Source organism: Schistocerca americana, chromosome 1, assembly GCF_021461395.2.
Source record: "Schistocerca americana isolate TAMUIC-IGC-003095 chromosome 1, iqSchAmer2.1, whole genome shotgun sequence".
NCBI classification, from domain to species: Eukaryota; Metazoa; Arthropoda; class Insecta; order Orthoptera; family Acrididae; genus Schistocerca; species Schistocerca americana.
Window position 1 is genome coordinate 436,665,192 of NC_060119.1, and position 25,723 is coordinate 436,690,914.

General features: G+C 45.3%; 1 pseudogene; it reads right to left on the reverse strand.

The window, feature by feature from the left end:
- Positions 1-4,644: 4,644 nt before the first annotated feature.
- On the reverse strand, positions 4,645-4,763 carry LOC124561645 (annotated as a pseudogene).
- Positions 4,764-25,723: the final 20,960 nt, after the last annotated feature.

Here is a 25,723-nt window from a genome sequence, read left to right on the forward strand (position 1 = left end):
GTTCTCTGGAATTAGGAATGACGGCTCACGAGGCTGCACATTATTTTCTGGAGCTCGTGTTTCCTAAAGTGGCTGCCTACAAAGGCAGTCCACGAAACATGAGGAAGCGACCCGCACATACTACTCGTGGCATCTCTCCGCTTCCTGGTGAACTCTAGGCCAGTAGCGGATGCAGAAAAACCTCAAGGAGGGGCGCTAAAGATATCTTGAGCTACCGTTGCTTCTACCGTAATAAAAAATAATGAAGTCACATGAAGAGTTTAAGAAAGCTTTATTTAAAATGATTATATACATATACAAGACAGTACCATCTTATATAAAAAGTTACAATTGTAGTTCTCTTCCTTAAATTATGAATTGTATACGCCTATTCTTACTGGTAAATAGGTTAACTACTTTGTCGATGGGACAATCAATGTCAGGGTGAGTATTCAACAGAGCTAAGACATTAAGTCATTCCTCCTTCATTGTCGACCTCAGCCATGTCTTTGTAAGCCGCAGTGTTGTAAAACTTCTTTCTACTACAGCAATAGATGCAGGTAGACAAGCAAATACGTATCGAGATCACTAAAATGACAGCGATTTTTCTCGTTGGTATGATGACGATGTTTGGTTTGTGGGGCGCTCAACCGCCCAATCATCAGCGCCTGTACAACGTCCCAATTTTATTACAGTTCAGTTTTGTACACCGTATAATCTATTCACTGTCACGGAATGAAGATGATGATGATGAAATGATGAGGACCAGACAGAAACGTATAAAATACGATGACGCGAACGCGCGTGCTACATAGGAATGTACAACTACTCGATAACTCGATTCAGTCGAGTCGACTGACGAAAGAAACGAACGAATAGCGTGCGGGATGCCTGGCGGGGCGGCGCGGGTGACAATTCGGGCGGCCCCGCAACGGGGGAGCGTGCGCCTCCTATATGTATCCTCCACTGCAATAGGTTGAGTAAGATTGTAAAGTGGAGAACGGTTCGCTACCACCTGGGCCGCCTCGGCAGTCCCCCAGTTCCACAAAGTCCACCTGAGCCTCCGGTCTCCACTCCCAGCATTATCGTTTTCCACAGTGTTCTCTGTTCTTCTCAAACACTCAAAAGCATTCAGAAACCAGTGAGTCCATCACCATGTTAAAGAAGGGAAATGAAGCTACATAGAGCACCGTACTACCAGTCATTGTCGTCCAAAATTTTCATCTTCAATAAAACATTCTCAATGTAATCCCCACTATTATCATCATCTAATTACATAAGCAATCTAAAATTAAATGCAGAAGGCATGCAAAATGTCTGTCACATTTCAAGGAAAATTGTTAATGTTTGCTTAAGACAGAATAAACATCAAATGGAATAGATAGATATCGACTACAACTGCAGCTCAGCTGACAGGAGAACAAACTTTTAAATAATGTGAAGCGATTATAAATAATTTTAGAGACTTTGAGTAGAAAAATATGTAATATTGCACTTGAAGTATAGTTACGCCACCGTGACGCACACAACGTAACGCTTGTAAACACTACTCATTAAGTGGATGGACAAAAGACAATCTACACTCCTGGAAATTGAAATAAGAACACCGTGAATTCATTGTCCCAGGAAGGGGAAACTTTTTTGACACATTCCTGGGGTCAGATACATCACATGATCACACTGACAGAACCACAGGCACATAGACACAGGCAACAGAGCATGCACAATGTCGGCACTAGTACAGTGTATATCCACCTTTCGCAGCAATGCAGGCTGCTATTCTCCCATGGAGACGATCGTAGAGATGCTGGATGTAGTCCTGTGGAACGGCTTGCCATGCCATTTCCACCTGGCGCCTCAGTTGGACCAGCGTTCGTGCTGGACGTGCAGACCGCGTGAGACGACGCTTCATCCAGTCCCAAACATGCTCAATGGGGGACAGATCCGGAGATCTTGCTGGCCAGGGTAGTTGACTTACACCTTCTAGAGCACGTTGGGTGGCACGGGATACATGCGGACGTGCATTGTCCTGTTGGAACAGCAAGTTCCCTTGCCGGTCTAGGAATGGTAGAACGATGGGTTCGATGACGGTTTGGATGTACCGTGCACTATTCAGTGTCCCCTCGACGATCACCAGTGGTGTACGGCCAGTGTAGGAGATCGCTCCCCACACCATGATGCCGGGTGTTGGCCCTGTGTGCCTCGGTCGTATGCAGTCCTGATTGTGGCGCTCACCTGCACGGCGCCAAACACGCATACGACCATCATTGGCACCAAGGCAGAAGCGACTCTCATCGCTGAAGACGACACGTCTCCATTCGTCCCTCCATTCACGCCTGTCGCGACACCACTGGAGGCGGGCTGCACGATGTTGGGGCGTGAGCGGAAGACGGCCTAACGGTGTGCGGGACCGTAGCCCAGCTTCATGGAGACGGTTGCGAATGGTCCTCGCCGATACCCCAGGAGCAACAGTGTCACTAATTTGCTGGGAAGTGGCGGTGCGGTCCCCTACGGCACTGCGTAGGATCCTACGGTCTTGGCGTGCATCCGTGCGTCGCTGCGGTCCGGTCCCAGGTCGACGGGCACGTGCACCTTCCGCCGACCACTGGCGACAACATCGATGTACTGTGGAGACCTCACGCCCCACGTGTTGAGCAATTCTGCGGTACGTCCACCCGGCCTCCCGCATGCCCACTATACGCCCTCGCTCAAAGTCCGTCAACTGCACATACGGTTCACGTCCACGCTGTCGCGGCATGCTACCAGTGTTAAAGACTGCGATGGAGCTCCGTATGCCACGGCAAACTGGCTGACACTGACGGCGGCATTGCACAAATGCTGCACAGCTAGCGCCATTCGACGGCCAACACCGCGGTTCCTGGTGTGTCCGCTGTGCCGTGCGTGTGATCATTGCTTGTACAGCCCTCTCGCAGTGTCCGGAGCAAGTATGGTGGGTCTGACACACCGGTGTCAATGTGTTCTTTTTTCCATTTCCAGGAGTGTATGTGCTACTGCAAATATTGAAATAAGCTGATTAAACGGGAATGTGATGAGTTCAAATGACCTAATATTCAGGGGGATTGACGGGGACCCGATTCTCTACTGTGCTTCGAAAGTCACCCATCTTACAAAGACATGAATGTAACATCTCAATACAGGAAGCATTCACTATTTTTTTCAAAATAATGTCAATATGTCTATGCTAAGGCTTGTAAAACAAACCAGAAATTAGGCACACATTTATAGCATGATGTTTGCGAGTGATATACTCGTATCTTACTTAACTACACTGCTGAAAAAAAAATGCCTGGAAAGACGACCCCGATTTTGATCCAGTGACGGCATGTGCCACGCAGGGGATGGTAGATGTACTGAAATACTTTCAGTTTCATCCGCCAGTAGACAGTGTAGTGGTAAGCAACCAGAGCACCTTCTATGTCTAGCCTTTAATAGGAAATGCTCATAGACAGACAGCTCAGTTGGTGAAAACGTATGAAGCAAGCAGGCAAGCACGCCACGGAAGTCACTCGTGTTCCCTGCATCCAACTGAGTGAATTTAAAAGGGGTCAAATTGTGGTCTGAGTGGCGGGATGATCCTTTGGAAGCACTGCCACACTAGTTGGACGTCCTGCGTCAGTTGTGGGACAATGCAGGTATAAGTGGTCATGTGAACATTTTCACATCCGTAGACGAGGCTCCGGAGGTACGAGGTTTCGTACAGTTACCACGGCACAGATAAGGGGCTTGTGAGCGCAGACGTGTCAACACGAACTGTTGTGAACCGGCTATTAGCAGCGAGACTATGGGCACGCACAACTCTAGCCCGTCTTCCACCCACGCCACAGCATCAACGTGCACGGGAGGTGATGCCGTCAGACAATCACTTGAAAGATGGAATGGTGCGCTGTGGTCTTCTGCGAAGAAAGAAGATTCTGCTTGCATGCAAGTGATGGTCGTTTGCGCGTAGGACGTTGAAGTGGCGGGCGCTATCTCATAGAGTGCATTCGCTCAAGGCACACTGGCCCCATCCCTCGTTCACCTTTGGTGTCTCTGGAGGGGGTGCTAACCAGCTCTCGGTACCTGTTAAACGTTTTTTTTGCCTTTCTTGCAACGGGGAGGCGATGTGCTGTTCCAACAAGATAATGCTCCCTCCCAAACACACACACACACATACACACACACACACAGTGCCAGTGAAACTCAACGCCCTCAGCATGACGTGCAGCAACTTCCCTGGCCAGCCCGATCCTCTTTCTTGTCTCCAGCCGAGTTTATGTGGGATACAATGGGACGAGAAGTTATTCTTGTGACTTTTCAGCCAACAACTCTTGCAGAACTACGTGAACAAGTCGAGCAGGTGTGGGGTAACATATCCCAGGACAGTGTTGGCCATCTGTACGCTCGACTGTCGACTGGATACCAGAGTCAGCGCCTGGACTGCCGCACCTTTAGGCTAAAAAAAAGAGTCCGAACAGGCCATGAAGGCTCAGCGGTACCGACCGGCCGCCGTCTCACCCTTACCCCTTAGGCATCACCAGATGCAGATACGGAGGGGCATGTGAATAACACACTCTCCTGCCCACTGTCAGTTTTCATGACAGGTGCCGCTACTTCTCAGTCAAGTAGCTTCTCAACTGGCCTCACAAGGGCTGACTGCACCCCGCTTGTCAACAGCACTCGGCAGATCCGGACGGTGACCCATCCAAATCCTAGCCAAGACCGACAGCACTTAACTTTGGTGATATGATGGGAACCGGTGTTACCACTGCGGTAAGGCCGTTGGCCGTGGAGACTACACTAGCATCCAACTAGACTCCTGCTTTGTCCAGTCACACTTAACGCTCTCACAAGACCATGCTGCCGCTCCACTAGAGTGTTCATTCAAGGCACCTACTGTTCATATCAAAGACAGCCATGATTTCAGATATTGACAGCTCGGTATGGAATACATATTTGCATTTACTAACATTCGAAAGAAACTCCGTACTGAAAGTTGTGAATGTGGTTGTGAGTGTGACATAACTTTCATTGTTTATAAAAGCTTCACAAATGCTGTGTTAAAGGAAGGATCCTATAGGGCTGCATTGGGACAACGATAACATTGCTGTCTCGTAAGGTGATGATCGTGAAATCACGTTTCACTTGCACGTATATGGGCTTTAAATATGCCACTAATTGTATGTTCTGTGTATACGCAGGGTCTCAAAACTATAATTACAACAATACGTCGTTGTAACGTATTGGGAAATTTAACGATGGTATGGCGAATGTTCTGTCGCCATTTAGCCTCGAGATCAACCATGCTGCCGTACAGGTAATGCCAGAATATTCTAGAGCCGTTAAATCATTATTCACCAATCTCTCTCTCTCTCGCTCACGTCACTCTCAAATACTTCTTGTTATCCGTGAATTGTTTTTAATTCAATTATCCAAGCACTATTTGTTGGATTTGTTCTCGTATTTGATGATTTAAGCACTTGTATATACCTTTGAAGACCTTAACACACTGCTGGAAAAAAATGCAACACAGTGAAGGACTTCATTCAGTGACACCAGGGTATAATATGTGCATCCTGAGGGGTTGTAGTGTTAGTGATTGACTTGTCACATTCATTGGCTGTCAGAAGGGCCTGTGCTCCCTCTGTTTTGATTCTGCAGGCAGTAACTGTGCTGAGTTTACAGGTGAACAGTGTTTACAACACACATTCTAGGATACAACCAGGCCCAACTGATGAGTACGTACTCCTGTTGAACGGCTCCAGCCATTTGAACCGGGTCCCATTGTGGGCCTGAGCGAAGCTGGATGGACTGCTGCATATGCTGGGCTCCATGTACCGGTGGAGTGTCGCTGCTTTCAACAGCGGTCTGTGGAACGTTACCACACCTGTAGACTAGATTCTTCACATCTGTGTATTGCAGACGCACATCAAGTTCGACGAGTTATACGAGCAGTGATGGCCGACCGAATACGGTCCAGGAAGAAAATCCGAGCACATTGTAGCCCCTGTGTCATCAGGTACCATCAGGAACTGCATGCTTGCAGCAGGATTAAGATCACCAGTGCCTCTGGCCAAGTCACCACCAAGCTTGGCTGCTCTGGTGTCATGAGAGTTTTCAGTAATTGGACTGGGTTCTTTCTGTACTCGAGTGATGGACGCTCATGTCTATGGCATAGACCAGATGAGCTACCTATTACAAAGTGCACTGGCCTACGACACGCAGGTACCACTCCAAGCTCCATGGTGTTTCTGCAGGGTAGAGTGACCAGCGCCATGCTACGTCTTATGGGCTGTTTTTCCCGTGTCTTTTGGTATTTCTCCGACAGGGTGGCGGTGTGCATTTTCAAGAGAATAATTCATGTCCACATACGGTTGTTGCACTGCAGCGCTCTCGTCGTAGTGTACAACGACCACACTGCCGTAGTGTACAACAACCATCCTGTGTAGCTACATAACCAGACCCTCACCAGCTGAACATGCATGGACATGATAAACTGCGAACCTAATCATCCTTAGGCGCCTGCAAGAACCACTGCCGAATTGCAACAAAACGTGCAAGACACTTGGGACAATCTGTTGCCGGATGATATTCATCATCTGTATGGTCGTTTGCATGGGAGAATACATGCCTGCATTGTCCCCAAAGAGGAGTACACTGTGTATTGCTGTGACTGGGCGGGCACCCTTTACTGTAATGTGTGTTTCATTTTGTAGGAATTTGTAATCAATTACAATGCTGAATTCTTACAATGTTGAACTACATGTCACTTCACTATTGATAAAATGACTTTGTCGTTGAGAGTGTTGCAATTTTCTCAACGGCAGTGTATATCCGTGTTATAAGAAAGTAAGTACGGCCCTGCTCTGACTAGTGGATGTGGAATTCCCCATCTGTCCTATGAATTTACATGTAGCTCTAATCATGCCAGTTGTGGTTAAGCAAAGAACCTTGCTTAATTTCACGTTGCAGAAACAATAAAATAATGTTGTTATTTGGTATTATGGTCCTGACTGGAAATTTTAGGCAAGTCCCCACTTTTAATAGCAGCCAGAGGATACTTGAAACACTGTCCTACCCGAGCAGAGGGATCATTATGCAAGACCTTACGTCTACATCTACATGTGAATGACAATTCTTCAATTCACACTTAAATGTTTGGCGGAGGGTTCATACAACCACTTCCAATTCTTCAATTCACACTTAAATGTTTGGCGGAGGGTTCATACAACCACTTCCAGACTATTTCTTTACCGTTCCGCTCTCGAATAGCACGTGGGAAAAATGAAGACCTAAATTGTTTCGGGCGGACTCTGATTTCTCTTATTTTGCTAGGATACTCATTTCCCCCTATTTAGGTGGGAGTAAACAATATATTTTCACATTCGGAGAAAATTGGAGATTGAAATTTCTCGCCGCTACGAAAAATGCCATTGTCTTAATTATTGCGACCCCAGTTTCCGTATCATATCAGTGACACACTCTCCATTACTTTGCGATAACACGGAACGAACCACGCTTCCATGAGCTTTTCCAAATCCCTCCGTCATTTCTATCTGGTAAGGATCCCATGCCACGCAGCGGATACACAGAAGTTGACGGAAAAAACCTAGTGTAGACAGTCTCTATGCCACAGTTTTTGCATCTTCAAAGTGTTCTGGCGATAAAACGCAATCTTTTCTCGCCTTTCTCACAACATTTTCTATGCGATGGCTTCAAGTGAACATGTTCGTGATTCTAATCCTCAAGTATACGATTGAAGCGACAACCTTTAAATTTGTGTAACTCATCGTGTAACCGAAATGTAATGGATTTTTTAAAGTACTCATGTGGAAGACCTCGCAATTTTTCTTTTTGGAGCTCAATTACCACTTTTCACACCAGACAGAGATCTTGTATAAACCATTTTGCAATTCGTTTTGATCTTCTGATCACTTCAGTCGACGGTAAACGGCAGCATTGACTGAGAGTGCTGCTCAGTTGTCTCCTAAATCGTTTGCATAAATTAAGATCAGCAGATGGCCTACACTACTTCCTTGGCGAACCCAGCCGCAGATATAATTCCTTTTCACGGACTTTCCGTCCATTACTGCGAATTGTGACCTTTCTGACAGGAAATGACGAACCTAGTCGCGCAACTGGGACAATACGCCACAGGCACCTGACGGATGCAACTTTATTTATTTATTCTCTAGAAGTGTGTTGAAACAATGAGCACGGAAAAGGTGCTAATAACTATCATTTTTTAATACTGTAATATCTTACAATACTTCACTCTGCTCTACCGGTAACTATACTTCTACAATGAAAAGTTGTAGAACTCAAATTTGTAAACATTCGTACTGTTCGTGATGTGTGTCAAATAACTGAAAACACTCTTGTTAGCTAAATGCTATAGTCCTTAGATCATAGAAGGTATTATACTGAAAAGATTTAGATTTACGTTCCTTCGCATCTGTGAGTTGCAGTTCAGACTGCGAAACAGCTTCGCAGTCCTCTGCTGTCAGCTTTTATTTCAGTGGTGCTACGAAAGATGCATAGGCATGACACATGCTGTCTGTAACGCCACTTCAGTGTCGTCAACATTCTGTTTTAGCTTCCACAGTGGACATTTTCTTATGGCAGTCGCTTACAAAAAACGACCAGCACGTGTGTTAAAACTGAGGATGAAAAAAAATTACTATATTTCTTGAGTGTAGTAATCTGTCGACCTCTCGTCCATCTTAAGATTATTCTATAGAAAAGGTGGTGTTGGTTACATCATCTATCTATTGACTATTTCCTTTCTTGTGCTGATCTTGTTATCTGTGCACACCAAATACACACAATGCCGTCGAGAATTTGATTACATATTTAAATCTTTCTTTCTCTCTAAGGTTTCCTCTTCTACTGCTCCTTCCAACAGCAAGACAACTATTTCTAAAGGCCCTAGGATAGCTGCTTCTTCTCATGCAAGTTTTTAGTAGATTTATTTGCTGACCTATCTTTTTTTAAGTATGTCTTCACTTTCTAGTTTTTCTGTCCACATTATTTTTAATATAGTTCTGCAACGTCACATTCCAATCGGACCAATATATTCTTTCAAGATTTCCGCGAAGTTGACATTTCACTTCCCTGTAATTCTTACAACAGTTGGGAAATTTTAAGAACTTATCCATCAATAAAATGTCAGCATTTAATTCCAGCAGGGCTAGTTTGCTTAAGGAAGCTTTATTATCTCGCACCAGTGCGCATCTGTTGCTTTTCTTGCTTCAGCCATCTTCCGTGGGTTTGTTTCCAAGACTCAGAACATTTACGTTCCAAGCGGTACGTTTCAAAATTTAGATGTTTCTGAAGACACTAGTCTACAGGGTGATTCAAAAAGATTCATCAGATTTCATAAGACTGTACCTTCTACATGAATGAAGATAGAAACTTCCGAACTTTCAACTTACGCATAGACTAGAGAGTTTATATTTTCAAAAGAACCATCCGATTCCACAAAAGTGTATCTTCCATATGTACGTACATTTGACCTGAGGGTACATTTTACAATTACGTTTAGAATAAAAGTTCTCATTTACCTTTGACTGACGTTCAATGTGCTCTCCACTGGACATGCGCCAAACATCTACATGGTAGTCAAATTCATCCCATACTTTTGTGAACTTTTCTGGAGTTTCTACACTCATTTATGTTGCTTTGCAGCGTCGCGAAACATCCAAAATTATTGGAAGGGGGTGTACGCCCGAAAAGAAGAAGAATCACATCCAGTGAGGTCAGGTGACCTGGGAAGTCACTTGTGCAATTTGAGATCCGTACGACCTTTACAGCTGACCTGTTGTCGAGGCAGATCTTTGCCAAGAAATGCTCTTGCGTGCAGTGCCGGTGCTGCGGCACTCCGTCCTGTTGAAAAAAATAAATTGTCGGCATGTTCTCGCAGTTGTGAAGAAATGCAGATCTCCATCATCTCCGGTACGTGATTCCCGTAGCCAATCGAGCGATTTATCTCCGCCATGGAGACCTCAAGTTGCAACAACATGAAGCGGCGCCAAGATAAACTTTTCCTGTCGATGTGTAAGTGAAAACTCACCCCAGGTAGCTACCTTTATTCAAGTAAGACATAGAATTTTGTGAAACAAATCTATTTTTATACAGGCGGTAAGTGGGGACTTATGGCAGTGCTTGAGATCTTCACTTTCAATGTAGACAACATTTAAAATCATTTACCATCTATTGGCTGTGTTATGGATTACAGTACGTTGGCGCCTCAGAAGGAAGTGAGGACCGGTGTTCCAGTGTTTTCTAGTGACGTACACAGACCTCAATTGTCATGTGCACATGCAGTGCGACGTCTTATTGCAGTGCAGTTAGCAAGGGCGGCCTATTTGGCGCAAACAGGATGGACTTCCGGTCGTGTTGCTCCAGATGCCAATGCCTCTCCATGTGTCATCCACAGGTTCTGGACAGGAGAGCTACAAGAGACAGGTCAGTACACAAAGTGAGTTGGACAAGGTCGCCCACGTGAAGACCGGTATCTGGCCATGTCTGCGTCGCAGCCTCGTAGATACCGCTAGAGGGCTGCAGGACGATCTCAGAAGGGCCACCGAGTCGCTGTGTCCTATCTTAGTGTAATGAACAGGTTACGAGAAAGGACCTCACGACCCAGACGTTCTGTTCGAGTACCCTGCTTGACGCGGAAATATCTTGCAGCTGGCCTTCAAGTTCTGCCATTCCCATGTCAACTGCTAACTTCGTGTTATTCACAGACGAGTCTAGGTATCGTCTGACCTGAGGTGAAGGGCGTGTTCATATGCAGAGACCCGTGGAGAGAAATTCCTGCCAAATTATGTCCAGAAAATCGGCAGATTTCCAAGGTTCTGTGATGTTATGTGGAGGCTTCAGGGCAGACTGCTATACGGATCTTGCTGTTGTCCATGGTCGCGTTTCCGCCAGGCGGTACGTTGAACGGATCCTGTTGGACCATGTCGTGGTTGCTGCATACGGTGGTTGCCCTGTATTCCTTCTAATTCCAGGGCATATGTGACGGTCGTTAGCAGGGATGTTTTGCGATGGCTGAACACCGAAGTAATGGAATGGACAACGGTGGGTCCCGATCTAAGCCCCATCGCGCATATGTGGAACATGCTTGACAGGCGTGTCCGTCCTGTTCCACCACTGACTCTCAAATTATCTCTCTGAAGAATGGGAACTGATACGATATGTTGACCATGCTAGACATATAACGAGCATGCTATGTAGGTGTCAGGCAGTGATAAGCGCTCAAGGAAGGCATACATGTTACTGAACCTCTGCAAACCCAGCGAAAAGCACCCAGGATGACGGGATGAATGATTGTTTCCACTTTGTTTTCGACACCTGTCAGAGATTTCAGTTCTTTTAACATAAGCGACCGAGGATGTAATGACGTTTGATTTTGTATCTAATTTATGAAAATGAGCTAAAATTTGGTAACATACCCTGTTCTCATTTATTGCTCATTGTAATGTTGCAGACGTCCAAAGTCATGCTCCCCTGATTCTTTTGAGCAGTATCCTAGTGTTTGCACTCGGGGTAACAATGTGTAGAAATATTAAGTGCAATGACCACACAGGCTCAGTTCTAGGAAAAGAAAACTGGCAAGCTTCTGTTCATTCTTAGGATACTGGGAGACTGCAGTTTCTCTACAAAAAAGATCTCACGCACAACACTCATATGGTCGACACTCAGTTCTGCTCAAGTGTAGGAGAACAGTGTCAGCTCGGTCTAATAGGGTATACAGAAATGGATGACGCGAATGGCCATGGTTTCTACTGACTGGGGAAACGGACGTTCAGACAAAAACACCGTAATCTCTCGATAATCTGCGTAGAAAAATTCAAGAATCGTCTCTAAGAGCAGAAATTACGGATATTCTACATCAACATCTACATGACTTCTCCGCAATTCACATTTAAGTGCTTGGCAGAGGGTTCATCGAACCACAATCATACTATCTCTCTATCATTCCACTCCCGAACAGCGCGCGGGAAAAACCAACACCTAAACCTTTCTGTTCGAGCTCTGATTTCTCTTATTTTATTTTGATGATCATTCCTACCTATGTAGGTTGGGCTCAACAAAATATTTTTGCATTCGGAAGAGAAAGTTGGTGACTAAAATTTCGTAAATAGATCTCGCCGCGACGAAAAAGTCTTTGTTTTAATGACTTCCATCCCAACTCGCGTATCATATCTGCCACACTCTCTCCCCTATTACGTGATAATACAAGACGAGCTGCCCTTTTTTGCACCCTTTCGATGTCCTCCGTCAATCCCACCTGGTAAGGATCCCACACCGCGCAGCAATATTTTAACAGAGGATGAACGAGTGTAGTGTAAGCTGTCTCTTTAGTGGACTTGTTGCATCTTCTAAGTGTCCTGCCAATGAAACGCAACCTTTGGCTCGCCTTCCCCACAATATTATCTATGTGGTCTTTCCAGCTGAAGTTGTTCGTAATTTTAACACCCAGGTACTTAGTTGAATTGACAGCCCTGAGAATTGTACTATTTATCGAGTAATCGAATTCCAACGGTTTTTTTTTGGAACTCATGTGGATCACCTCACACTTTTCGTTATTTACCGTCAACTGCCACCTGCCACACCATACAGCAATCATTTCTAAATCGATTTGCAACTGATACTGGTCTTCGGATGACCTTACTAGACGGTAAATTACAGCATCATCTGCGAACAACCTAAGAGAACTGCTCAGATTGTCACCCAGGTCATTTATATAGATCAGGAACAGCAGAGGTCCCAGGACGCTTCCCTGGGGAACACCTGATATCACTTCAGTTTTACTCGATGATTTGCCATCTATTACTACGAACTGCGACCTTCCTGACAGGAAATCACGAATCCAGTCGTACAACTGAGACGATACCCCATAGGCCCGCAGCTTGATTAGAAGTCGCTTGTGAGGAACGGTGTCAAAAGCTTTCCGGAAATCCAGAAATACGGAATCAACCTGAGATCCCCTGTCGATAGCGGCCATTACTTCGTGCGAATAAAGAGCTAGCTGCGTTGCACAAGAACGATGTTTTCTGAAACCATGCTGATTACGTATCAATAGATCGTTCCCTTCGAGGTGATTCATAATGTTTGAATACAGTATATGCTCCAAAACCCTACTGCAAACCGACGTCAATGATATAGGTCTGTAGTTCGATGGATTACTCCTACTACCCTTCTTAAACACTGGTGCGAACGGTGCAATTTTCCAATCTGTAGGTACATATCTATCGGTGAGCGAGCGGTTGTATATGATTGCTGAGTAGGGAGCTATTGTATCAGCGTAATCTGAATGGAACCTAATCGGTATACAATCTGGACCTGAAGACTTGCCCGTATCAAGCGAATTGAGTTGCTTCGCAACCCCTAAGGTATCTACTTCTAAGAAACTCATGCTAGCAACTGTTCGTGTTTCAGATTCTGGAATATTCCATTCGTCTTCCCTGGTGAAGGAATTTCGGAAAACTGCGTTCAATAACTCCACTTTAGCGGCACAGTCGTCGGTAACAGTACCATCGGCACTGCGCAGCGAAGGTATTGACTGTGCCTTGCCGCTTGTGTACTTTACATACGACCAGAATTTCTTCGGATTTTCTACCAAATTTCGAGACAATGTTTTGTTGTGGAACCTATTAAAGGCATCTCGCATTGTAAATTTTAGCCAATCTTCGGGATTTCGTGTTCTTCTGAACTTCGCATGCTTTTTCCGTTGCCTCTGCAACAGCGTTCGGACCTGTTTTGTGTACCATGGGGGATCAGTTCCATCTCTTACCAATTCAGGTTCCTGAGTATCTATGTCGTAGAAAGGCAGGAAAGCATTAAGCAAATAACAGCTCGCAAGAACTATGCAACGGTCGTTCTTTCCTCGCTGCATTCGTTAATGAAACGGGAAGAAATCTTAATAAGTGGTAAGATTAAAAGTACCGACTGCGCCGCACTTCAAAGTGATTTGCAGAGCATAGGCGTACAAGTAGATGAAGATTCAGTAAGTCTCTTGTTACCGGCGCTTCTTAATGTCTTTCAGTTCATGATGTGCATCAGTGAAGACCATTGTATGCTTGTACTGATGAAGAAGTAGTGGCTACTGTTATATGACAGCAGCGTTCGTATATGGTGTAAGACCACTGGATGCCCTTCAGAGTGAAAGAACGGACGACAGCGTGTGTCAAATGAGGAGGCAGAATGCATCACGGCGACGGTGTTACAGACTTTTCGGAAAGAAGGTCAACTGATGGATCAAAAGCAATGGGCGCTGGTGGTGAAACCGTGCAGGTGGCTCTGAGAGAGACCACACAGTCTGTTACTGCTTCAAAGCCTGGTTGCTGCTGATCATGTGGCCCAAGCTGGAAGATTTTCGGTTGTGCCAAATCCACCAGTGGATGAACGATCAGTCTACAGAGAATATTGCCAGACAAGCAGCCTTTACGTTAATTATGAGCGGGCTTCATCTTTGGTGGGGAAACTGTCAGAGCAAGTGAATGACTTGACACATTGATAAGTTAATCCTTTTTCTCGAGTAAAACATAAAGAATGGGATATCGCGTCGCTTTCCTCGGAGTTGAAAAAGTGGCCGATTAAAAATTTTACCTAGTGCTGAATCGGTTGTCACCGTCAGGCAATACTGTATCTTTCGTCTCCAGTGGAATTCACTTTACGGCACTATAAGTAGTCTCGTGGTTCTAGGCGCGCAGTCCGGAACCGTGCGACTGCTACGGTCGCAGGTTCGAATCCTGCCTTGGGCATGGATGTGTGTGATGTCCTTAGGTTAGTTAGGTTTAAGTAGTTCTAAGTTCTAGGGGACTAATGACCACAGCAGTTGAGTCCCATAGTGCTCAGAGCCATTTTGAACGCCACCATAAACCAAGATTCGATGTTGTTGTAGGCGTTCAGCTGTTTACAGCAAATATGTGGGAATAAAAGTTCGACTGAGCGTCCACTGTATCACTTACACTGAAGAGCCGATACATTATGACCACCTACTTAATAGAAAGTTGATTCCGCTTTGGAACGCAATACACTATCGACTCTACGTGGCATAGATTCTACAAGTAATCAGGGATGAACAAAGCAATCAACTGCTTATCAGTCTGTATGTTATAATAGATCTCAGACCCAGGCTCGCTACTAAACGCAAGCATGATGGTAATATTGTAAAAGAAATCTGGCTAGATCTGCCATAAAATACGGATTGATAGGCGACAGGCTGCTGTGTCCAACGCTACTTACAATAACTGCACAGTTTCTGACCACAACGATTCCTAGTGGAATCCAACTTGCTTATAAAAGCCTTTGGCAGGTTTCCGGTGGTATGCGGAACGAGATGTCGACACACAGGACACGCAATTCCTGTAAATTACGGACCGGTGGTTTGTGGCCAAGAAGCTGGCGCCAGATAGCATCCCAGGTATGTTGCATCGGACTCAAATCAAGGAAACAGTGTGGCCACTATCAGGCTCCTCAAACCACTGTAGCACGATTTTGGTCTTGTGACACGGACAGTTATCCTGCTGGAAGATGCAGTCGCCGTCGGCGAAGGCATCAAGCATGAAGGGATGTAGGTGGTCTGGAATAGTGTTCACGTAGTCCACAGTTGTCACGGGGTACTCTGACATCACATTTACCACAGGGTGTTGCCTATACTGCTTTACAGAATGGTAAAGCGACCGACCTTCACGTCCTGTGATGAGATGTGGACGTTCAACACGTTGTGTCGCCTATTCGTGGTTCCACCGTCCTCTGCCTACTTTCCGTGGATGCTCACGGCAGTGGCATCGAACAGCCGATTATCTCCGCCCTCTGCAAATGCTCGTTCCCAGATGCCTGGTCAAAACAATCTACTCTTTCTCACAGTCGCATCGAGTGGTTGTTTCGATTTGCGGCCGGTATCGTCTTTAGAATGATTCCCCATTCGTCTATGGTCCGCTTGTATACTTTCCTCACCGCGTCACGTGCCCTTAGCGCCATCAGGTGGCGTGCAGTCTCGCAGTGGGCGGTGGTGTCGACGCCAGCGTTCGTCGGTGTAAGTCTCACAACTCTGTACGTTCGTAATGTCTCAAGACAACCCTGCTATTACACGGTCCAGTCACATTAATGTGACCACTGCCTATGTTCGACATCAGCGTGCAAGGACCCCTCACAGACAACAAGTAGCTGCACTAGGGGGAGACAGTGGAGGAGACGAAAAATGGTGCAGTCGTTGCCGCAATGAGGAAACGGAGCGATTTATCTGACGTCCAAAAGCACATGATCACTGGGTCTCGGGCTAGGGGTGAAAGAATTTCTGAAACGGCTAAGTCTGTAAAATAATCGCGTGCTTCCGTGGTTACACTAAACTGTGCGCTACACAAAACTGTCTGTGAGGCAACTGTGGTGCATCACGGGCCCCAGATCACATGGGGTGAACGACGGCTGTGGAGATGTGTACGGGCGAATTTATGTCCAACTGACAAGTTGATCGCCCAGATGAACCAAGGGGCTACCAACAGTGTCTCCTCAACGACAGTTCAGCGAACGTTGCCTCGTTCATGAACCGGTGAAGGCTGGAATTTGTAAGCCAGTTTTGGAACAGGACGTCCACTGAGTGGCAACAGGTTCCCTTTCCAGATTAATCACGTTTTATCCTCCATCGGACAGAAGGCCTTAGACGTGTGCAGCCCTGCGACTATCGTCGGAAGGGTCCTGGAGCGGGGAACGTTATAATCTAGGGAATATTTTCGTGGCATTTCCTGAATGATCACGATGTCATCTATCAGCAGGACAACGCAACGTCTCACATTTGAAGACGATGAATCGAATGTTGTCTGTGTTTTAAGATTCTGTGTGATGTCTGGTCTACTCGACAGTATCGTAGGTAGAAAATATTAATGTATTCCATGGGCGGTTGTTTCGTTTTTCATTTTTCAATTGATGAGCCAGGCACAGTTCCTTATTACAGTCTTTTACAAATTACGCATTTGTAGTCCGTGCATTTTAATCACAAACTGCATTAGGGCATAGATCTTGTTGATCTATGTGGAGGTGTGAGAGTGTGAGCTAGAGAGAGTGTCCCAAGTTGGCTGAGAATGATATTTTATAATTTGCCCTCTGTTGCATGCTTTTCACAAAACGAAAGCACATTCGTCTTTCATCTGTTGAGTACGGCCGCTTATGAACTCGCTGTTGAGCACGCAGTATGTGCCACATGTATTACTGCGCTCACGGCAATGTGCGCGAGATCCATTTTACGGGGATATGATTGACATCTAACTGAAGGCCCCATATCCGCCTGGACAAGCAGTTAAGCTTTGCAGTTGTGGATACACACAGTTCATTGTCCCCTTCGGTCCTTATATTATGGTACCATTTGCCCCGCTGTCACCCATAACCAGTTAAAAGCAAGATGTACGTCGGTTGTCTCCTGCTTTGCTACATGGCCGCTACAACTTACGAGTTTCCCCTCAGTTTCCAACTGCATCTCAGCGAAGATCGTGCTTGCTGATTCAGTAACCAGCTACAATATCACTAGGGCTGATGGGTTGTATACTTAAACTTGTGAAATATAGATCGCAGTCTTAGAGACCTTTACTTCAAACTGCATACAAACAGCAGTCTATGCATTATAGGAATTTCAGATTTCCACACCTCATGGTGTATGCCTGGACGTTGCTCGGGTTTGCTTACAACACAGTGTTTGCAACGAGATACATAATAAATCTTGTTATTACATCTTACAGACAACGATTCTTAGAGTCTTGTATCCCGTGAGAGGAGCTTTCAAATACCCATTTTCCGTCCTTGTTTAACTTTGTCGATTTTGTACCAGAGAACCCTGTACCAAATTGATACATTTACTCATCCATCACCCTGGGTAGTTTTAATTATTTTCAAGAAGACATGTTCTATATGACGTGGCGTGGGATACACAGATTACGAGAGCGATCTCGTGTAAGCAGCCGCTAGCCCAGTGTTGTATTATGCTGTCGTTTAAACTACTGATCAGGAAGCAGAAATAACTACATGACTTCATTTAACAGTTGTTGAGAATAACAGTCCTTGTGTTAAATAAGAACATAATCATGAACCTGCACTGTTAAGGAGAGTTTCTTCAAATAAGACGTTTGATAATATAGTTGCACGAAGAGAGAAAATATCATGCCCCTTAGATCGACTGCACTTTACCCCTCTTCTCGATCCCTCATAACACGATGTATGAAGACTCAAATTTCATTCTCTCGTATCTGGGAAGCTAACACAAAGCCACAAAGGTGCCACCAGTTTTAACGAACTAAATAATGAACTCACTCTACTTATTCTATTCGAAGAATTCATCGATACCTGTCAACAAACACGTTGATTAAGGAGCAGACTCTTACGGACAGTTGGTTTTTCGTTAGTCTGTAAGCTGGCTCTGCCAATTAGAAGTGTGCAGGGTACCTCAGCTTCTATAGAGAGGACATTTTCCGCCTCGCCTAAAATGAGAACATTACAGAGGTCGACTGACGTTTGGTTTTGTTGCTTTCTTACCTATAAATAATGTAAAAACTTAGTATATGGTAAATCTACTAGTCCGCCTCAATAGCTGAGTGATCAGTGTGGCAGAATGGGGTTGGGGTTCGTTTCCTGGCTGGGTCGGTGATTCTGTCTCTGCTTGGAGACCGGTTATTGTGTTCTCTTCATCATGGTTTCATCCTCATCGCCACACAAGCTATATACACACACACACACACACACACACACACACACACACACACACACACACACACATGAAAAACAATGCGCAGCAGATAGCTTCATGTTCCTTACATTACATTACTCTTGTTTCTTTGGACCTGGACATGGAACATCAGAAATGTGGCGCCTGCTGTGCATATTACCGCGTACGAGAGCCAGTGGTAATCACGTTGTGTGCCCCCATACCACCACTCCAGGTGCTGTGTGGTCCCTTACAGTGATGAAGAATGAAAGGTCAGAAATGTAGGGTCTACTGCACATGTGATCGGATAATCATGTGTGGCCAGTCGCACGCCATACCACCTCTCCAGGTGCTGTGTGGGCCCTTATGACGACGATGAATGTAGTCTGCCAGTGTTAGTTCTATTCGCAACCTGCACACATGGATGCCCACACAGAGCCGGATCTCGTCTGAGCAGACGTCGTGGTGACGCTCCTGTGTCGAGTACTACCGTTGGGCGGACCACGGTCGATCGCTCCTCTCTGCTCGCTCGTCAAGGGAATCTGCAACAACGGTCACTTCGCTGAGAGTCTGGGACGCTCCAGACGTTGTCGTACTCCCCGTGGGGATACCAGTATTGCTGTAAACAAGACCATTTCCTCACTCGAGGTACGTCACGTGGCTGTACGATCCTGCACGCCGAACGAAAAATTATGTCTGTCCTCTCAGGTGCTAGATGCGTATGGTTGGCGAGATCCTGCGTGACGGTGAGTAAGGGCCTTCCAAATCCGTATTTGCTTGGCAGTAACAGCATTCCGAGCAATACGAGTAACAATATCGTGGAACGATAAACAGCGGTATAGGTCTTCCGAATTCATTGATTTCATAATCGCATGGCTATAATGGGAACCCGAATAACGCGGTACACGACGGGAGGCCCTAGCCACAGTCACATTTACGTTTACATATATGTACTACGTTTTAGAAGAACTTAATGTGACTTTCCCTTTTCTGAATTCCTTCCTTATCACATCTGACAAAATACCCTATGTCACTGAGTATCACACTGCACTGAATCAATCGTCCTGATCAACAACTGTGGCAAATGAATATTCCCATGTTTTCTTACGCAGCTACTCTACTGGTCATTAAAACTGAAACACCAAAACGTCAAAAATGACATGAATTGTACGACATGATTGAATACACAAATGATTAGCATTTAAGAGTAACCGCAGAAAGAAGGCAAGAGTAACGTTATCTACGTTCTGTGTACAGGGATTTTTTTAAAAATCTTTGCATCAAATGTGTAGGGGTGATAGATCTCGTTGTAGGGAACAAGTTTCGCCACAGATAAAATGTTCGTTGTCACTTCTGTTACGGCGCCAGACGCGAATGATAGAGAAGAGATGGCTGTGATAAGACGTCAGCCAACGCACGCTGACAGACCCCTCTCCAGGACAGCAACGCAACAGCAGCCGTCTCTACGTGAAGAGGACATAAGCGCGCGACTGGTCGCGACCCAGTGGAAGAGTAGCTTCAAGATTAGCGAGTTCTATAGCAGCATCGACACTAGTTACTTTGCTTGTACAATCTATCGAACACGAACTTGGGGATTGTTTATACTAAAGAAGATTCATTATTTCGTATGTAGCCCTTTGCTTGCGACACACCTGTGTAATCACCAAGTTAAGTATTGTAATCCTTCCTTTTTAATAAAACTCATTAATACGATTTTTTGAATGTTATCTAGAGATCCGAGAAAGCATGTTTCCTAGACACCCCATATTTGACGATTAGGCTGGATTTAACAGCTTCCTTTAGGATTGGTTATGCCCACGACAGGTGCGGGGGTATTGGCAATTTGCGGCTTGCATATGCCTTGTGTGTTGTCTGTAATCTAGTCATCTGCTGTGTTTCAAATTGGGTAGGACCAGCAAACGTAAATCTCCCGATTCACTTCGCAAATATCTTTCTCCGCTTAGAGATAGTCATTCTTAAAGTTTTCTTACTGAAAATTCTTCTATCAGTTAACTGGTTTTCTCCGTATCCGCATCCAGTGACGCCTGTCGGCAGAGGATGACACGGCGGTCGGTCAATACCGTTCGGCCTTCCGAGGTTTGTTCAGACGGAATTTAGTTTCAACTTTAGTTTACTGAGATGGATATTAGACATCACATATGATTAGTAGGTCCTATCAGTTCGGTGAAACCTCATCGTTTTTCGCTATCGGCGAACACTACCATCGCCGAGAACCGTCACTGAACATTTTTTCTCTAACGAAAGATGTTCGCCGTGATGTGATCTATCACCCCCAGGCGCTTGATGGAAACGCGTTGAAAAATACTGTATGTGAAAGGATTACATTGTGTTTCTCATTCAGAAATGGCAATAAATGTTGTTTATTTGTGAGAAGGTCATTTTTCTCGTCTAAGAGAAACGTCTTCCAGAAATTGTAGAATCGTGGAATATTCGATTATGGAATCAATGTATTCGGAAGCTCCGTACCACTGTTTATCTTTCCACTACATTGTTACTGTCTTGCGAATACTCATGGAGCGTACTCATCGCCATGCAGGATCTCGGTGGCCTTACGAGTCTAACGCCTGGGTGGGCAGACCTAGTTGTTCGCTCGTACAAACACATCACGTACTTTGACTCAGGAAATGATCTTGTTTACAGCAATATGGGTTTCCCCACGGGGAGTATGACGTCTGGAGCGTCACAGAACCGCAGCGAAGCGACCACTGTTGCGGATTCCACTGACGCGCGAGCAGAGAGGGGCCCAACGACAGTGCTCGACACAGGAATGTCACCACGCCGTCTACTCAGACAAGTTCCGGCTCTGTGTAGGTAACCTGTGTGGAGGTTGTGAATAGAACTAACGCTGGCAAACTGCATACATCATCGTGATAAGGGCTCAGCACCTGGAATTGTGGTATGAGATGCCAACGGGCGCACAACATGATTACCACTGGCTCTCAAACCTGGTAGTTTGCACGATAGGCCTTACATTTCTGACGTTTCATTGCCAGTGACTGTGCCCTACATAACCCAAAGAATTAAAAATAGTATAATATAAGGAACACGTAGCTGCCAATACATATAGCTTGTTTCCAAAACGCACAAAATTCAGAAAATGGCTTAGAGGTTGCAGCCACCACCTGATACCTTGCTGGTAAATGTTTTCTTGCAAAAAGACTACAAGGCTAATGAAGCCTCACAGTGGTAAGAGACATATTGCCGAGGAATGTGGAATCAGCCAGACGAGTGTCATTCGCATCCTGCATCGACAGAATTTCTATCCCTACCATCAGGCACTCGACAATTGTGATATCGAACGTCGTACAGAATTTTGCCGCTTTGCCCTTCAACAAATCAGAGACGACCCTACGTTTTTCCAGCGTGTGCTCTTTATTGGTGAAGCAAAGCCTACTAACACGCTAATGTAAATTTGTATAACATGCACTATTGGACAGCCGAAAATCCACACTGGCTTCGTCAGGTGCAACATCAATGATCGTGGAGCGTAGACGTATGGTGCGGCATTATAGGAAATTACACTGTGGGATGTCAATGGCGTTCTAAAAGGAGGTTCTCCATTCTTACGCACACTTTCTAACATTCTGCCGGTTGTTCTAGAACAGGTACCACTGGATATTCAACAGCGTATGTGGCTGCAACACGACGGCTGTCCATGTTGTAATGCAAATACTGCATTAGAACTTTCCTGGTAGCTGGATAGGACGAATGTTGCCGAATGGTCTGCGAGGTCCGCAGTCTAAACTGCTCTCGATTTCTTTTTTTGGGGAGTACTCAAAGACGCCGTCTATGACAAAGCCCAACTATCCCAAACGGTGTGTATCGTCAAATCGCCAGTGCATGCTCTACCATGTCATCCACTGTAATTACATCTGTTCATAGGTCTTTCGAACGGCGGTTGCAAATGCGTCTTTTTTTCCATGGTCAACAGTTTGAACACATGCTTAAATAAAGGATAAAGTTACAGTATATTTTTGGAAGACAAAAGCATTGTTATGTGATTTGGGTGGTTATAAAATCGTTGTTAGTAAAGTGTTTATTTAATTTACGTGTGTGCGAAACTGCACTGCAGTGTCAAATAAGTCGGCAGCATGTACGACCTACACTACTGGCCAATAAAATTGCTACACCACGAAGATGACGTGCCACAGACGCGAAATTTAACTGACAGGAAGAAGATGCTGTGATCTGCAAATGATTAGCTTTTCAGAGCATTCACACAAGGTTGGCGCCGGTGGCGACACCTACAACGTTCTGACATGAGGAAAGTTTCCAACCGGCTTCTCATACACAAACAGCAGCTGACCGGCGTTGCTTGGTGAAACGTTGTTGTGATGCCTCTTGTAAGGAGGATAAATGCGTACCATCACGTTTCCGACTTTTATAAAGGTCGGATTGCAGCCTATCGCGATTGCGGTTTATCTTATCGCGACATTGCTGCTCGCGTTGGTCGAGATCCAATGACTGTTAGCAGAATATGGAATCGGTGGGTTCAGGAGGGTAATACGGAAAGCCGTGCTGGATCCCAACGGCCTCGTATCACTAGCAGTCAAGACGACAGGCATCTTGTCCGCATGGCTGTAACGGATCGTGCAGCCACGTCTGGATCCCTGAGTCAACAGATGGGGACGTTTGCAAGACATCGAACAGTTCGACGACGTTTGCAGCAGCATGGACTATCAGCTCGGAGACCATGGCTGCGGTTACCCTTGACGCTGCATCACAGACAGGAGCGCCTGCGATGGTGTGCTCAACGATGAACCTGGGTGCACGAATGGCAAAACGTCATTTTTTCAGATGAATCCAGGTTCTGTTTACAGCGTCATGATGGTCGCACCCGTGTTTGGCGACATTGCGGTGAACGCACATTGGAAGCGTGTATTCGTCATAGCCATACTGGCGTATAAACCGGCGTGATGGAATGGGGTGCCATTGGTTACACGTCTCGGTCACCTCAAGTTCGCATTGACCGCACTTTGAAGAGTGGACGTTACATTTCAGATGTGTTACGACCCGTGGTTCTACCCTTCATTCGATCCCTGCGAAACCCTACATTTCAGCAGGATAATGCACGACCGCATGTAGTAGGTCCTGTACGGGCCTTTCTGGATACAGAAAATGTTCGACTGTTGCCCTGGCCAGCACATTCTCCAGATCTCACACCGACTGAAAACGTCTGGTCAATGGTGGCCGGCCAATGGCTCGTCACAATACACCAGTCACTACTCTTTATGAACTGTGGTATCTTGTTGAAGCTGCATGGGCAGCCATCCAAGCTCTGTTTGACTCAATGCCCAGGCGTATGAAGGCCGTTATTACGGCCAGAGGTGGTTGTTCTGGGTACTGATTTCTCTGGATCTATGCACTCAAATTGCGTGAAAATGTAATCACATGTCAGTTCTTGTATAATATATTTGTCCAATGGATACCCGTTCATCATCTGCATTTCTTCTTGGTGTAGCAATTTTAATGTCTTGTAGCGTAGCAGTTGCTTTTTGCAGCGTATAAGACACTTTATTTTTGAAGAATGAACAGTTGTTTTATCTGTCTCAGCTCACGTAAATTTGGGAGGATGCACAAATGTAAAAAAGTTGTCCTAAGCTCTTCGTGATACGCTAGATTCTAGCCTATGTCGTAATTCCATATACAGCAGTCGTAGATGAACCTGCATCTAGGTCGTAAGATGGTTCAAGGGGAAATAAAGCTTTGTCCTCGTAGCGCAGGCCTCGACTGCTAAGCTTGGGCTTCCTTTTTGTTATATTTGTGTATTGTGGCAAGGAAAAATATAACTGTTTTAAAGGAAAAGTTTATTACTATCCTGATTTACCAAAAGCAAAAGTATTCGGAAAATAGTGACAGAAAAAGAAGGTTAGTGTATGGACAAAGTGAACTGCTTCTCCGAGCAACAGTTAATATCTCTCGTTGCGTTTACGAACTGGTCGGCAATTTTCGCTATAAAAACAGGGTTTTACGGAATTGTCGTCTAACTTGTGGGAAACTAATGTATTCACAATTACGAAAGTGCGTTTTAATTTCAAAGGGTCAAAAATATTAACAAAATATTTTGAAAACTGATTTTGCGTTCGGTACAGCTTCTTCTGTAGAACAAGTTAAGTCTGTTTCATACTGAATACAACAGGCTACGGAATTTTGTACCTTACAGTGACAAATTCATTCAAAGACCTAAATAACAGAAGACTGTACCATTCTTATGCTGTTTTCCTTATCGGATATCAGAGACACCCCCGTCTACGGAGTAATCGCATGCACGTACGACAACGAAGGGTACGGCACACCTGACTTCGTCGTCTCCGTGTCATTTTCGAACAAGATAACGCAAGACCGCTTGTTGACCGTTCTGTCCCGACAGAAGGTATTAAACTGTTTCCCCGGTCACCAAGTGTTTCTATTATAATTGTTGGTGTAGTTGGTGCATTCCACGTCTTGATTTAATTTCGCCGGTCGTTGTGGCCGAGCGGTTCTAGGCGATTCAGTCCGGAATCGCGCTGCTGCTACGGTCGGAGGTTCGAATCCTGCCTCGGGCATGGATGTGTGTGATGTCCTTAGGTTAGTTAGGTTTAAGTAGTTCTAAGTCTAGGGGACTGATGACCTCAGATGTTAAGTCCCATTGTGCTTGGAGCCATTTGAACCATTTAACTTCCAGAATAGAATTTACGACTCCGCCAAGACAACTTCTTATCTTCTAGATCCGATATTTGTCTTCTGAATTGATAAGCAACGCGAAATGCAATACATTCTGCAAAACGAAATGAAGTGACGTTCAGGTACAGCGGATGGGAATAAACTGATTTTATGAGGAATCAATTTAATTAATAATGAAAGTATATATGAGAGCATACGGATCCGTAGCAGGCAGCCCCTAACACATGAAGTACTTACTGCATGTGAATAGTGAGTCGAGACATGGATGTTGGAGATACGGGGAGGTCTGATGCGTGGAAGCGAGAAATTGGCGGAAAAAAATCTTGAGTATCAAAATGTTTTCAATTTCTATGAGCATCA